This window comes from Scomber scombrus, chromosome 2 (genome assembly GCF_963691925.1).
Source record: "Scomber scombrus chromosome 2, fScoSco1.1, whole genome shotgun sequence".
NCBI classification, from domain to species: domain Eukaryota; kingdom Metazoa; phylum Chordata; class Actinopteri; order Scombriformes; family Scombridae; genus Scomber; species Scomber scombrus.
The window spans coordinates 21,969,782-21,984,056 of record NC_084971.1 but is presented as its reverse complement, the minus strand read 5'-3'; the positions used below and the strand labels follow the sequence as shown (position 1 = coordinate 21,984,056).

The 14,275-nt window shown below is 39.5% G+C and overlaps 2 protein-coding genes across 2 annotated transcripts in view; both read right to left on the bottom strand.

Annotated features, from left to right (window-relative positions):
• tet2 (tet methylcytosine dioxygenase 2) overlaps positions 1 to 9,033 on the bottom strand; it is a 31,345-nt gene extending 22,312 nt beyond the window's left edge. The window contains exon 1 of the mRNA XM_062431122.1: positions 8,622 to 9,033. The gene's annotated coding sequence lies outside the window, so the exon portion shown is untranslated. The remainder of the gene's footprint in view (positions 1 to 8,621) is intronic.
• The window catches only part of ndufb6 (NADH:ubiquinone oxidoreductase subunit B), a 334,342-nt gene that overhangs the window by 141,058 nt on the left and 179,009 nt on the right, over positions 1 to 14,275 (bottom strand). The gene's annotated exons all lie outside the window — the stretch shown is intronic.

Genomic DNA, 14,275 nt, shown 5'->3' with positions numbered 1-14,275 from the left:
TTAAGGGAACCCGACAAATGAATGTCAGGGTTAAAGGGTTTCAGTACTAGTTTTTCCTCATTCTCTCAAGATAATACAAAACTAAAACAGTTCCTTCTTAGCTGCTTTGTTCCATGGCTAGCTCAAAACAACCTGAAATGATCCAGCTGGAAAGTGCTGGTAACCGGGTATATCTTCCTAGAGGGAAAAGACAGGAAAGAATAACTGGCACCACAATGATAAACCACATCCAAGTGCTCATAGTCATAATTAAGATCAATGTCAGCAGTAATCCCAGACTGTTTGATCGTGTTGTACTGGGTTCAGTGGGCTTTGTCTTTGTGGAGCTCAGGAAGCAGTGGGCAAGGCACATACAATATGTTTTCCCATAAATAGCCATGAGCAATATAGGAGTTGGTAATTTGTGGAAACTTATTAAGTACACAAGGACATAACTGGTTTATTTGAGCTACTTTTAAGGGGCGAGGTTCAACTTACTGAACTGCTGACAGCTTGTATTTACGAGCAATATGTTATACTGTAAATCCTTGAGTGTAATGGACAATCCCTCAGGGTCTTCATTTTGAAGTTGCTGAATTAGATAAGGGAGTTTAAGTTATTCATACAAATCAGTACATAAATGTTAGTATGTTATGTTTTGATGGTTTAAAATTGTTGGTGTTGAATGGCTGAGCGATACTTCATGAGTCAGTGAATGTGAAGGAGGTATAACCGTCATATTTTAATGGTAAAAGCGAGAAATGACAACATTCTGTAAGATGACAAATGTATGAATAACAACTCAACAGCTTTTGTTGCAGGGGATAAACCCCGCCTCTGTACAGTTCTGATACAACTTGTTTAGTAGGTTTTCTGGGAAAACGACAAACACTCACACACATACAAAACATCTTGCTGGTGTATGCTGCTTTTATGCTTTGTCTACTTAAATCCGCATGATCTATTCAGTATTTTAGCTTTTTTCTTAAAAAGGTGCTAAAATGTCTCCTGAAAGATCAGATCAGTGTTATTTTGAATTATAACACAACAATCTAAATATTAAATAACACTGAAACTGCCCATATAACTGCTGATAACAGGCCACAGTGTCAGATATCATATCTATTAATCATCAGCTTTCGCTCCCAGTATTTAAAATAACATTTCAGTGAAACATTGCCTTTTCTCAGAGCCATTAATGTCAGAGTAGACTATTTCCCAGAGGAGGTTGATCCTGAAAGTAGACAGCGGTTGAAAGTTAGCCCATATCTGACTGCATAAACCTGTTAGTCTTGAATTGTTTCCTGTTTTAATCAGCACAACCTGAAGAGAAACTCCACCTTGCTAGAAAGCACCCTGTACCATGACTAAGAAGCCCTCTGTGCAAAGTTTACACACATAATCTAAACCTTTTTCTGCGCCTTCAAGCGGCATCACATGGAGACTCTAATTAAGAAATGAGCTCCTGTGCGTACAAACCCACTAACCTGCCCCCAACCCCTCACAATACTGCACTTTTCCTACCAAGCTGCCTGTCTATTCCCCCTCCAACCCTTTGTCTATGCAACAGTCAATATATCTGACTAACTTGATGAACTGTGTGCAGAGCAAAGTTAATTTCTTTCAGAGTGCATGGTAGCCATGGCGACCATCTTATGAGCGCTCCAAAGCCCATCTGGTCTAAACATTACCCCAGCACGGCTGACTACAGAATAGACTGCTTTGCTGTGGTGTGCACATGTGCTTTATGCATTGATCCTGCCAGTAAATCAATAGTGCCACATATTCAGAAACCTACATTTGTGCTTGTGTGGATCAGCACCTTTAAAATTGCATTTTAGAAATGGGTTGGGCTATAAAACCTGAAATGGTACATTTCTGTGGCTCACCTAATACAGAATTAATTTGGCACTATTTGAAATATAAGTTGCTCTGTTGTCATCTGTGACATTAAGTTGTAGAGCCTTACCAAGATAGATACTGTAGTTGATCTCAATTGGAGTGATGAGAGGAGAAAGAATACTTTATATTGACTCCTCATTCCTTTTCCAAACCACTTTAATCTGGCATGACATGGGACACTCTTACACAAAGCCAAGTGATGAGCAAACATTGATTCCCATGTTTCTTCAATTTGACCTCTAGCCTGCAAGTCTTGGCATGTGATTAGCTCACAGGCACATTTATTTAGCAAATATTTCCTCTCTGTTTGCAGGATCCAAATCCAAACCAGCTTCCAATTAAACAGGAAGCGGAGGTGAACAGTAAACAGAGCAAAGGGAAACATTATTATGGGAGGGAAATTAAAACATGGCACACATCATGGCAGTGAAGGAATTCCAAATGGACTGAATACCAGTTTAGATTTCAGTCAAACAGGACTGAGCTAAAGAGCAAGAAAAGGATGGTGTTCTATCATACATAAAACCAAGACATCCGGTTTCCTTTCATTTTCTACTCCTCAAAGATAATGTCACAAATATACTGTGCTGTCCAGAATTACTTTGAATATGACATTTTTGCATTGTGCTCTTTTGTCATATGGCAAGTGAATGTGCTGATATTTTTCCCTCATTGGCTTATAGGCAGCCTGATCTAAGCCACTGTTGCTAAGCTCCCTCTTTCCCTCCACTGAGTGGGAGGCACGTGACTCTCATTGAATATAAATCACAAATCCTTCTGAGTGAAAGGATATTTTCTCTATGATTCATGGCCTCAGTTTAAGGATAGAGTTATAAATTGCACATCTCACACTTCAGCAATTCAGGAAGTACAGACATTTTTTCATGGCCTGTCTATTGTTTTAGCATTCACTTAGACAAAATATGTCTGATATAGCAAAGCTTCAGGAGTCATCAATCATGTTCTGCCATGTAGCTTGGTTCTTTACTGCACATAAAACTGTATTCGTACCTAACACAACTCTGAGATTAGATGTCTAAGAGGTTATTTTAGTAAAGGAGCTTGTGTAGCTGCATATTATTTAATCCAGGAGTTTCTATCCGGTCCTGAGTCAGAGCTAATATCAGACTTGAAAATTCACCAAATGTAAATACATATATGGATGCAAACCAGTGTGACTGTCATCAGGCGGGTCGGTTCAGAAAGACACCAGCTGCTGGACTTGTACATTCCACTTAGGAAACCCAATATTGAGCTTGAGCCACTTGAAGCCCACAGAAGTAGTTAGTGATGTCATTCAAAGCCTTTGGTAGAGTTACGCTTCTAAATGACATTCAGGGCCAGCTGTCTGTCTTTGTGCTCCTTGTGTAGACAACAGGGGGTCATGGGGCCTAACCTTTCCAATGACAGCTCTTAGCAGCAAGACCGTCCATTTCTGACAGCCATTTTAGAAGAGGGCAAACAGCCATCACAAGCAGTTGTTTAGATAACCATGGACCCCTTTCAGTTTGCGCTATAATGACGGATCTTTGCAGACCATGTGACAGGGTCATAAGCTATGGACATTCCCTTTCAGATATTGATCTAAACCTGCCAATTATTTTATTTTTTTTTATCAGAGGATAAATAATGGCAAGCTGTGTAAGAAAGGCTGCCATCCTCCTTTTCAAACTTTTTTTCCAATGAACCTTAGAATCTTAGAATTACACTTCTTGAAAAGCCTCCGCTTGTCCATAGATTTGATTTAACTGGAACTGACTGACCTTTATACGTTTTGACATTTTAGTCTTGGCGGCCTGTGTGCAAGTTTACCTCTCCACATATTGTTATGCTTATGCTGGTGTTTGGCAGCACCAACATTTTTTGTCTGCATATGTTCATCCTTTAGATGGATAAACAGATCTGACATTTAGCCTTCCACTTAGGAGAACACACACTTATTCAATCATACATTGAGCAAAGAGTGTATTTACTTCTAGAAATGGAAAAGGTTCACCGAGTTCTATTTAATGTGGCTTCATTTTTAAAGTGTTATCATCACATTATCTAATTCATAGAATTTCTATTTGCACTTTTTCCAACTGAAGTAGCACAGTGGAAAGTGCCACTGTGGATGAAAATGTGCCAATGTCTCTTTTACATGAGTTAAGTTTGCATGATAGCATTATGTGTGAGACTTCGCAAATATTGCAAATTTGTTGCAAAGCTGGAAGAGTCATGTGAGTTAATGAAATCATTTAACCACAGAAAAGAAACAGCACTTTCATCTCATCACCTAGCACTGTTAAGGCCTTGAGCTGCGCATGAGCTATGTGATATCAGAGTGGCATCAACATAAAAAAGGCCTGCTCAGCATGGCCACGTTCTCGAGCACAGACGCTGTTGTGGCTGTGGCTCTTAATTTCTTTTTTTATTCTTAACTTCTGGTAGCGGAACCGGCGAAAACAGCATTCAAGAAAATTGTCCAAGCGTAGGAGGGGCGGACCGGCGAGAGGCGGGAAGGGATGCTATTCGCTTTGGGGCGCTTACGTAACATCTCACTTGCCTCTCTCTCTGTGGAATGCCAGGATAGTGTTTGTAAACAGAGCGGCCATGTGCGTGTGCTCACGTGGAGGAAGCTTTTGAGTCGCTGCCCTCGCTGTCTCACCCCTGAGGTAAACCCTGACATCGATACATGCTCGCAGGGCCAGGAACACTCCCTCCGGCCCTGTGCCACTCAAACAGAGCCTTATCACTCTCACTCCATAATTACGCTTCAGCCCGGCTAACAACGCACATCATCGTGGAAAAGGAAGGCCATGAGTCATATTTGGGATTAATAGTGTGTCTGTTGTGGCAATGAATGATAACATTTTTGTATGTCAGACTCATAAAAGTGTTACAACTATTACACAGTTCCAGTGATGACCAATAAACCACACTCAGGCCATAACCTCTGAGTCTCTTTAACAAGTTAGGGCCTATGTGGAACAGAGATCCAATATTCTTGTTGGGATTCAGAATGGATCTGGTTTGATAATTATTCATAAATAACATATTGACATGAGAAATTGTGCATATAATTTTCTTAAAACCACAATGTTTGGCACTACTTCTACACATAGAAAAATCCAAGTTAATCACACTCACAGTTAAAAGATGTTTTGACACATTCTGAAGGCTTTAGGAATGAATCAGAAATTTAAAGCATGGATAAACCACCTATTAATTATAAAACTGATGCAAAGATTATGTTATATAAATTATATATATATAATATGGAGCAAAAACAACTCAACAATGAGAGGCCAGTCTTTTTTCAATCATATTCAGCAAATACATGTTTTGCTTTTTTGTGTTTAGAATTTGCAGCTTTGCTTTAATCAGCAAGGAGATTTTTACACAAAGAAAATCAGTGAGGGATGAAAATGGGGGACTAGATTCTGTCATAAAAATTCCATTGCAAAAGCACCTGGTTGTGGTTTGCTGCTTCTCTCTTTCTTTCTCTCTCTCTCTATAGCAAAACAACCCCCAATGGCAGACAAGAGGAAAATCAATATTGAAGAAATCAATGCAACACTGAGTATCTCGCCATTTTGTCTCAGGAAAGCAGTCAAGCTATGACCAGACAGCCAGCCAGTCAGCAGGTAGTTCAATCTAAAATGTCTATCCTGCCACTGGGCCTGTTTCTCTGTCTCATTTGTGCAACACCCCTTGGGTGGAAATCTGATGCGTGGGATGGACAGAGCAGGGTCAGAGGTGAGGGCTTGGGTAAGGGCTTGGGTATTGTAAGTGGACTGCATTGTTGTGGAACGCTATGGCAACTGGACATTCTTCCCAAAGGTGATATTGTCTTTGCCCTGGGAGTGACATAAAGGGGACTTACAGCCATGACGAAGGAGCAACCCAATGCATGGGTTTATCTGTAGGTGTGGATAGATGAGAGAAGCTATGTAAATGTGATTGATCTATTTGGCCCTTCCCCCCACTCAGCCCCCTGTAGGCCCATTAATGCTCTGGTGCCTTTTCAGCTGCTGATGTAACAGCAGCCATGCAGAGGCTCATGAAAACACCTCCAGCAAGACTGTGTTTATATATTTTTTATTTTACAGTTTTCATCATGAGTTAATATCCAGGTCAGGATTAGCATTTGTAAATCCTGTGTACAGTGTAACTGAACATGAAAAAGAACACAAATTGCACATCTGAACTGTGACAACTAATAATACTGTGTTTTTATTAGCAAGCAGTAAACTGGCAGTCCATCCTAACTGAACAGATCAAATTATGCAGCAGATGTAATATGGAACCTAATGTTTCATGTGCTTTTATACTTAAAAATAAGAAATCTAACATAATCCACTAAATACATAAGATACAGAACCAGCTCTTTGTTGACTACTTTGAGCTGTTTAAAAAATAATTATACAAAATGTCTGTCATGGGTTAGTTATGACCTAACATGATCTTTATCCTTAATGTCTCAACATTATGAATGAAGCAATGGGATCCTCAAACAGATATACACACCTACTTGTACATACATGCACAGACCAAGGGTGGATCAGCATTTGATCTCGTGCAGTTACAGCATACTTTATGAATACTATGATCAACCCTCACTTAAGCACTTGTGTTGACACTACACAGTCAAAGACCATGCTAGTCATATCAAAACACAGCCACGCCGTTGCGTCAGAGGGGTACGCCGGCAGTGTTGTTTCCAAAGTTTCCTGACAGCTCACTAGGAATGAAAATGGGATCCTTTTCCACTACGAGCAAAGAATATTTTTTGAGAAGAGAGCATGTAGCGTGAAGGCTACAAGATCTGCAAAGACAAATGTAGCTTGTAAACAAAAACACTTTAAAACAAATGCAAAAGGGGAAAGGGGACATTTGGCTGATTGTCCTCTAGTCATTTGACAAGCAACTGACTTTAAGTTAACTTCACTTCCCCTACACCTTTTCTATAACCCCTTTTATCCATGCTCTCTACTCTGTAAATGTATACTATTTTCAATCTTCACTTGAACCCTTAGCAAAATTGTAGCTTTGACATTGTTTTAAAACTAAACTGAATTCCTGCAATGCTCCTACATTAGCATTATACAGACAGCCTACAGTGTTAAGTTACAAGCCCAGTTAAGGGTAAGTCATTATTCTCCACCTTGCAGGCAAGAATTACTTTGCCTTTTACCTGAGGCCATACTGTGGCTACATTACGACTGTAGTCACTAGAATACACAAGTCCAATACACAAACCTGAGGGAGATCTGTTATATTCTAATGGGCCATTTAGATGTTAATCTTAAAGTAGCACTTAGTGAATTTGGGAAAAAACTAACATCCAATTAGCTATTTGCTAATTGAAATAACACCTAATCTCCTATTAGAAATCTGAATGTGCATGTTGTTATCATGTCTTTAACTACTGTATTTCTAAAATATGTGCATACTAACACAAACACTAACTGTCAGAGTATGCAAGTAATTATCTCTCTGCTATCACTCCATTATCATTCTTTGTTTCAAGTATTAGGTCACCATGCTGCTATTCTACACCAATTCCTTTCAAAATGATTACAGATCACACACAGACACACATAGAAAAACACAAGCACACATAACTCTTTGTGCTGTCAGTAATCTATTAGTCAATTGCTCTGTTTCCAAAAGAACACACTAGTCTGATTATTGTGACATTTAACTGCTTATACTGCATTAAAATATACATTCTTGTCATGTTACTATTAGTTTAACTTGGGCAACTTTTCTTTAAGAAATAAAATGTTTGTTGCTGCTGCTCTTTGGCAACAATCCCTTGTTTAGCCCCTAGTTTTAAATAAACTGCTCCAGAATTACCATTCTTGTTCCCCCAGTTAATGGTGCAGTAGGATAGAGTTTCATTTCCTTCAGAGCTTTCTGACCTTGTCTGCCTTCACTACACTCTGCCACCACAATTCTCTTCTCTTTTGATTCTCCTTGGGATTTGCCTTTGTGTCTGCTTGTCATTCAGTGGTGAAAGCAATGAAAGCTGATTCACAGAGATACACAAAGCCAGAAGCTATTCCAGCTCCACTGCTGTGCAGACACCATGCACTTAGTGCTAGACCCGTCCAGGTTGGACTTTTACTCTCCTACATACATGCTCCATACTGAACAGCACAAACAAACACATACACAGCACATGATATGCAAATGAGTAGCTACAATGGGTTACTCTGCCTGCATTTTAACATATTTAATGAAATATAACACAGTTCTGTAATAGCTGTTAATTACACATAAATGTTAAAAATGTGTTCCCACTCGTACTAAAGCTCACTAATAACACACTCAGACATACCTTTAGTAATATTGCCTAACAAAAATATGCAAGGGTGCAATGTTGAGAAAGAAAGAGAAGCATTATACAGGCATTTCAATTATGCTTAAAGAAAAAACTCCTGAACAAGCAGTCTAAGTACACCATTTTGCATTGCATGATGCATTCAAAAGCAGCAAGAATGTTGAGTGAACACAGAACTCACAAGAACCACAAAAGGTGTCTCTCAGTTTCAGCTGGCAAAAAAAAAGAAAGAAAATCGTCAGCCATGTTGGAGTAGCTTTATCTAATATCCCCTCCTTATTATGTTGGCTCTTGCTTTTACGGTGGGGGACATTAGCTCTACCTCGCCTGATACAAAAAGCAGCAAAAATACACCCAAGGTTAAAGGAGAAAAGGGTAAACAAGAGTATTAAGCCTCCGAGCAAATTCTCACCTCCTTTTATGTCCCTCCACTTTGTAGAAATTCCAACAAACCGTCTGGATCTCCTCTTTAACAAATCCTAAAGGGCAGCCATCTTGCCTCCTTCTGTTCTTCTATGAAACAGACTATCCTCCACATCAATATTCATGGAAACCAGTCTGACGTCGGCTCTCATCATCAGGAGAAGCCCGGGTGTCGCTGTTTGCCGGCCTGAGAAGCACACTCATATGTGCCTCCGGTGTAAGGCAACAGAGGCATGCAGAGTGTACAAAATGTGCGTGCGGTTCAGGGGGAAAGAGCCTTGCTTTGGTGGCAAACTCAAATAATCAGAAAATCACTTTCCTGCTGAGTCCTTCCCACACAAAGGGACAGGTTTTCTTTTCCCCCCCTCTGCTCCCTCCTCTCTTTTTCTTCTTCCCTCAGCCGCACACAATAGTGAACACTATGATGGCTGCCCTGAAGCACTGGAGTGGATTCAGGACAGGTCTCCACCCCCAGTGCACTTTTTGTTGAATATCGCACTGGTCTCAACTGTCTGACTATGGCTTAGTAGAGGATGCCTCCACCCCCTTTCTTCCTCAGACAGGAAGCTGAGTAACTTAGGGTTTTTCCCTCCCTTTTGCACTCTGACTATCTTGACTTCCTTCTTTCATTTTCTTTCTTTGTGTCATACGTTACACAAGTTCCTCTTTGGTGTTGTAATAGAAGTTTTTTTTCTTCTTTTTTTGTGTGTGAGAGCATTACAGCAACAATCAGATGTGGCCAGTGTGGAGTCCGAACCAGTTGAGCAATGCAATCACTTCCAACGGCTGTGTCTTATTTTGGCACGCCTCGGCCGGCTGGCTCATTTTTAGAGTGGGGTGCAAGACAACTCTCCAGCCTGCATACATGCGGCATACTTTGCTTCATGTGTCTGCCAAGACCACCTCCTGTTGACACTGGCCACGTGGGCTTGAAAGAGATAGAGAGAGCAGTGTGAGAGAGAAAGGAGCTGAGTGTGACTGAAAAGACAAATTCAGTCTTGTTTGTGATTTCAACTAATACTTAAGTTACCACTAAATTAAATACTAAACTAATATTTAAGTTATAAGATATTTTGATTACTTTGACCTATTATTATTTGCCTAATTATGTAATTTTTATGGGTGTCAGTTGACGTTTGTATGTCTATATGTATGTCTGTATGCTGTCAGTGCAATTTTATGTGGACCTCAGGAGGATTAGCAACCTTGGTAACAGAAGCTAATAAGCATCTGAATAAAGAATAAAGAAGAGGTTTAAAAGAAAAGCAAAAGACTTAACATAATCACACGAACAATTCACAATTAGTATTGATGTCAACAATGACATTTTGGAAAATTAAGTTAAATATGTTACTATTTGTTAGAATTTGAAAGAAAATCCTGTAACAACATGCTGCTTCCATTAACTGCACTATTTAATTCCTGATTTACTTTACTAACAGGTGGGTCTTGTCTGAAAATAATCTGCCTTTAGCTGCAGTTCAGGCTTAAATAGAGACCCCACCTCTTTCCCAGCAGCCACTGCCTAGCTGCAGTGACATTTGTTGACTCAATAGTTGCAGGCTCAGAGCAGAAAAGGAGATTTGTTTTTACACAGAATGGGGGAGGGGAAGAGGCAGGGAGAGGAAGGAGGAGTCACTCTGGCTGTAACACAGTTTCTGCAAAAAGAGGAAAAAATAGACCCTTTTAATGTACATAAAATGTACAGGCTTCTTTCTTCACATAACCCAGTTGTTACTCGGATGTACATTAAACTGTTGAATTGTACATTCAGCTGTAGCTGTTTCAAATGAAGTCAATTCTCCCTGCTTGTGGGATTAGTTAATGGTTAACCTTTAGTGGTAGCTTTACACAAAATGTCCAAAATAAGGAACATTTCCTCTTCCTCTTCCTCTTCATGAGGAACAGTGTTGAGATGAATCCAGGTAAAAGCCCTCATTGATACCCCCGTTAATCAATTCTGGTCACAAAGAAGGAGATACATGTGAAAACAAAGCACAAAAGTATTAGAAGGATATGTGTATATTACAAAAAGAGCTGCAAAGTCCACAGTATCTTCACTTTATATCCTTTAGTGCAGCACATAGTTGTTATTTAACTATTGGTTCAGGGAATTTTCTGAAATTAGTATTTCTGTTAGTGTTTTTTTCTGTGTGGGTTAAAAGACACTGGATGTTTCTGGAGTTTCCTTAGGAGACTGCTGACAGTGGCATGTGTATGCTTGTCTTTTGTTGTTAATCCTTGTTTGCATAGACTAAGGTAATGTGAACTGCAGCTATAGTCCAGCTAATGGTTAGAGAACTGGTACCACAAAATTTGAATCCCCAGGTGAGCAGTGAATATCTCAGAAGTGAATTAATGAAAAGCCCATCTTTCTCTATCCTCAACTGCCATCAATGCGCCCCTGACCAAGGCAGTTAACTTACCACTGCACCAATGTAATGTCCCAATGATTAATGCTGCAGGGCTTTCAGTGGCTGTTTGGACTGGTAGGCTTCCTCCCCTCTCCCTGCAATTGCTCCCTCAAGCCACTGCTGTAAACAAGAAAGTGCACTCAGTCAATATGTCTGACATTTAAGTTTTTGTAACTGCTGTCCAAATTATATGTATCTACAGTATGTTCAATTAGTTACCTGTGAAGCACAAAATACAAGTAACTTTTGATAGATAGAAGCCAGCATGTATGTTTTTCCTTCTCTGAATGAATGTATTTATGTGTTACTCTCAGCCACAGCACTCCAATAGTGCAGACAGTGCATTTATCAGTGCTTATAATGCATTCAATTTAAAATGGCTGCATTGACTTCTGGTATGTGTATTGTCAGCAGTCACACTGCAGAACTCCTTGCTGGGTTGCTTCCCCTAAAAGCTACTGTAACTCGTAAATCGGAGATTATCTTGTCATTCCTCTCACCTTTTCACATTTCAAAGGGATGGAGGTGTGTGCTGTCACCTCATCTGTAAACACAGAGTTGTCACCTCATGCTGACCCAGGGTCATCAAAATTTAGGCACACTTGTCACTTGTCTGATTTCACACCTTAAGATGAGGATGAGCATCAGTGAAGGATTTTAACAGTTTTCCCTTGTGGGCCCAGTGCTTTCGTTGATTTATGCTAAACTAAACAAAGACTGGGTCCTAAGGTCAGAGATCTGGACTGCTGGTCTTGGGATCTGTTTGTCACTGTAAGGCCTGTGATGGTTTATAGTCTGGCTTCCTGAACAGGCTTTTTTGTCTCTGTCACGTCAAACTGGCTGCAAAGCATAAGGTCACAGGATGAAACTGGCCAACAAATCTTCCAAACTAAATGACAAAAAACATTGGCTTATGCACTCCAGAAGTACACAAATTTTCTGATCCAACGTCGTCCCTATTGGCAGGATGACAACATGTGTCCTTCCCAAATTGTTACAAATTACACATCTATATCTCTCATGATGTGACAGTGTTTGGTTAAAGGTGCAAAAACAACTTGGTTAGTTTCATTGAAGCCAATGTTTGGGTTAATAGGCAAGGCAGTTTTATTTATATAGCGCATTTCATACACAATGGCAACTCAATGTGCTTTACATAAAACGAACATTTAACTGAAAAAATTGGAAATAAAAAAAATAATAAAAACATGGAATTTGAGAAATAAAAGTAAAAACCCAATAATAGTAAACACATACATACCCCCCCCCCCCCACACACACACACACACTAATAATAAAAACAAAGTACAGAAACATAGAAAGAGAGAGAAATAAAATACTAGAATAGAGCATTAAATATAAGGTTGCAGCATAATATAATGATTTGCTTTAAAATCATTAAAAGGACATAGAGTGCAAATGAAAGATTAAAATGTAAAGTGCTTTGAAAGAGCTCAATCATAAGCACAGGAAAAGAGAAGTGTTTTTAACCTGGATTTAAAAATGTTCACAGTTGGGGCTGATTTCAGTTCTGCTGGTAGTTTGTTCCAGTTGTGTGCAGCATAACAGCTAAAAGCTGCTTCACCATGTTTAGTCTGAACTCTGGGCTCCACTATCTGACCTGAGCCAGTAGATCTCAGAGCCCTACTGGGTTTATATTCTACTAACATGTCATTCATGTATTCTGGACCTAAACCATTCAGTGATTTGTAGACCAGTAGCATAACTTTAAAATCTATTCTATAGCTGACTGGGAGCCAGTGTAAAGACTTTAGAACTGGAGTAATGTGCTCTGATCTCTTTGTTCTGGTCAAAATTCGGGCTGCAGCGTTCTGAATGAGCTGCAGTTGTTTAATGCTTTTTTGTGGGAGTCCAGTCAGAAGACTGTTACAATAGTCGAGTCTACTGGAGATGAAAGCATGAATCAACTTCTCCTGGTCTGTTTGAGACATAAAACCCTTCACTCTGGATATGTTCTTAAGCTGATAGAAGGCTGTTTTGGTGATTGATTTGATATGACTGCTGAAGGTCAGATCTGAGTCTATCAGCACGCCAAGGTTTCGGACTTGGTCGCTAGTTTTTAGAGAGAGTGACTCGAGATGTTTACTGACAGCAATCCATAATAACCACTTTGTTAAGGTAAAGTATAAGAAGCTCGTAATCATGCTTGGAGAATGATCATGGTTAGTGTTTTAGTAAACCATGGGAACTTGTGGGTGGAAACTGGAAACAAACAGTGATTTCATCATGCAACTTATTTGAAATAATCAGTCATGTTTTCGTTAAGCACTTGGGATGTCATTTTTGGTTCATTTTGGTTAAACTGAAGACACTGCAGCTACTGCAGCTCAAAGGCTTATTTTCATAAAGCCTATGGGCTGCACACTGCATGGCACAACTATGCTAATGATCGGGGTTACCAACTTTGGGTACCTGGCTGGAGTGAGATTTTGATGCCAAGGACTTAATCACATTTATGTGCACTAAATCATGGGCACATATTTGGACTCAATCACCATCATGGTTAAAAAAGTATGCTGCTGCTAACACACGTAAGGATTTAAGGATATAGCCTGACTAGCCACCCCAGGACTTCCACCAAGGGAAATACTCACAATTTCACAATATTAGACATATACTAACCCAATAAAGGGCCCAAAGTTTCATTTACTAATGAAAGTCAAAGTTGTGTTGTTTCCAAAATCAAAACGGCACTGTTTTGTAGCAAGAACACACTTCATCTGCGCTTGGCTGTTTTGCATCCAATCAGACTGCTTCCTCCAGAGGCAAAGGAGGGATTTTGAAAACGATGCAGCAAGAGTGTAGGGGAGATTTGTCCTTAATGTGAAAATAAAATTTAAAAAAAATTCTGAAAAATTAATAAATAAACTTAAAATCAAATGGCCACTGAGGCACCTCAGGAATGAAGGTATCAAGGACACTTTTGTGTGGTTGTGTTGGGAAATGTTGAGGATACAAATAAAATCGACAGTGAGTAAAATAGCCTACTTCAAGCAGGGTTATCCGGTCTGACAGCGGGATAAATGTGAGATAAATATTTAACCAGCATAAATATCTCCCTTTTAAATATTAAATATCAAGTAATGTAGCAGTTATATTTTCCAAATGAAAATTAAATAATAATAATAGAAATTGAAAAAATCAATATGGTTTATTGCACAGATGCGCTACAGGTGTTGCCGTGGTAACGACTGACTCTTTTTATTCA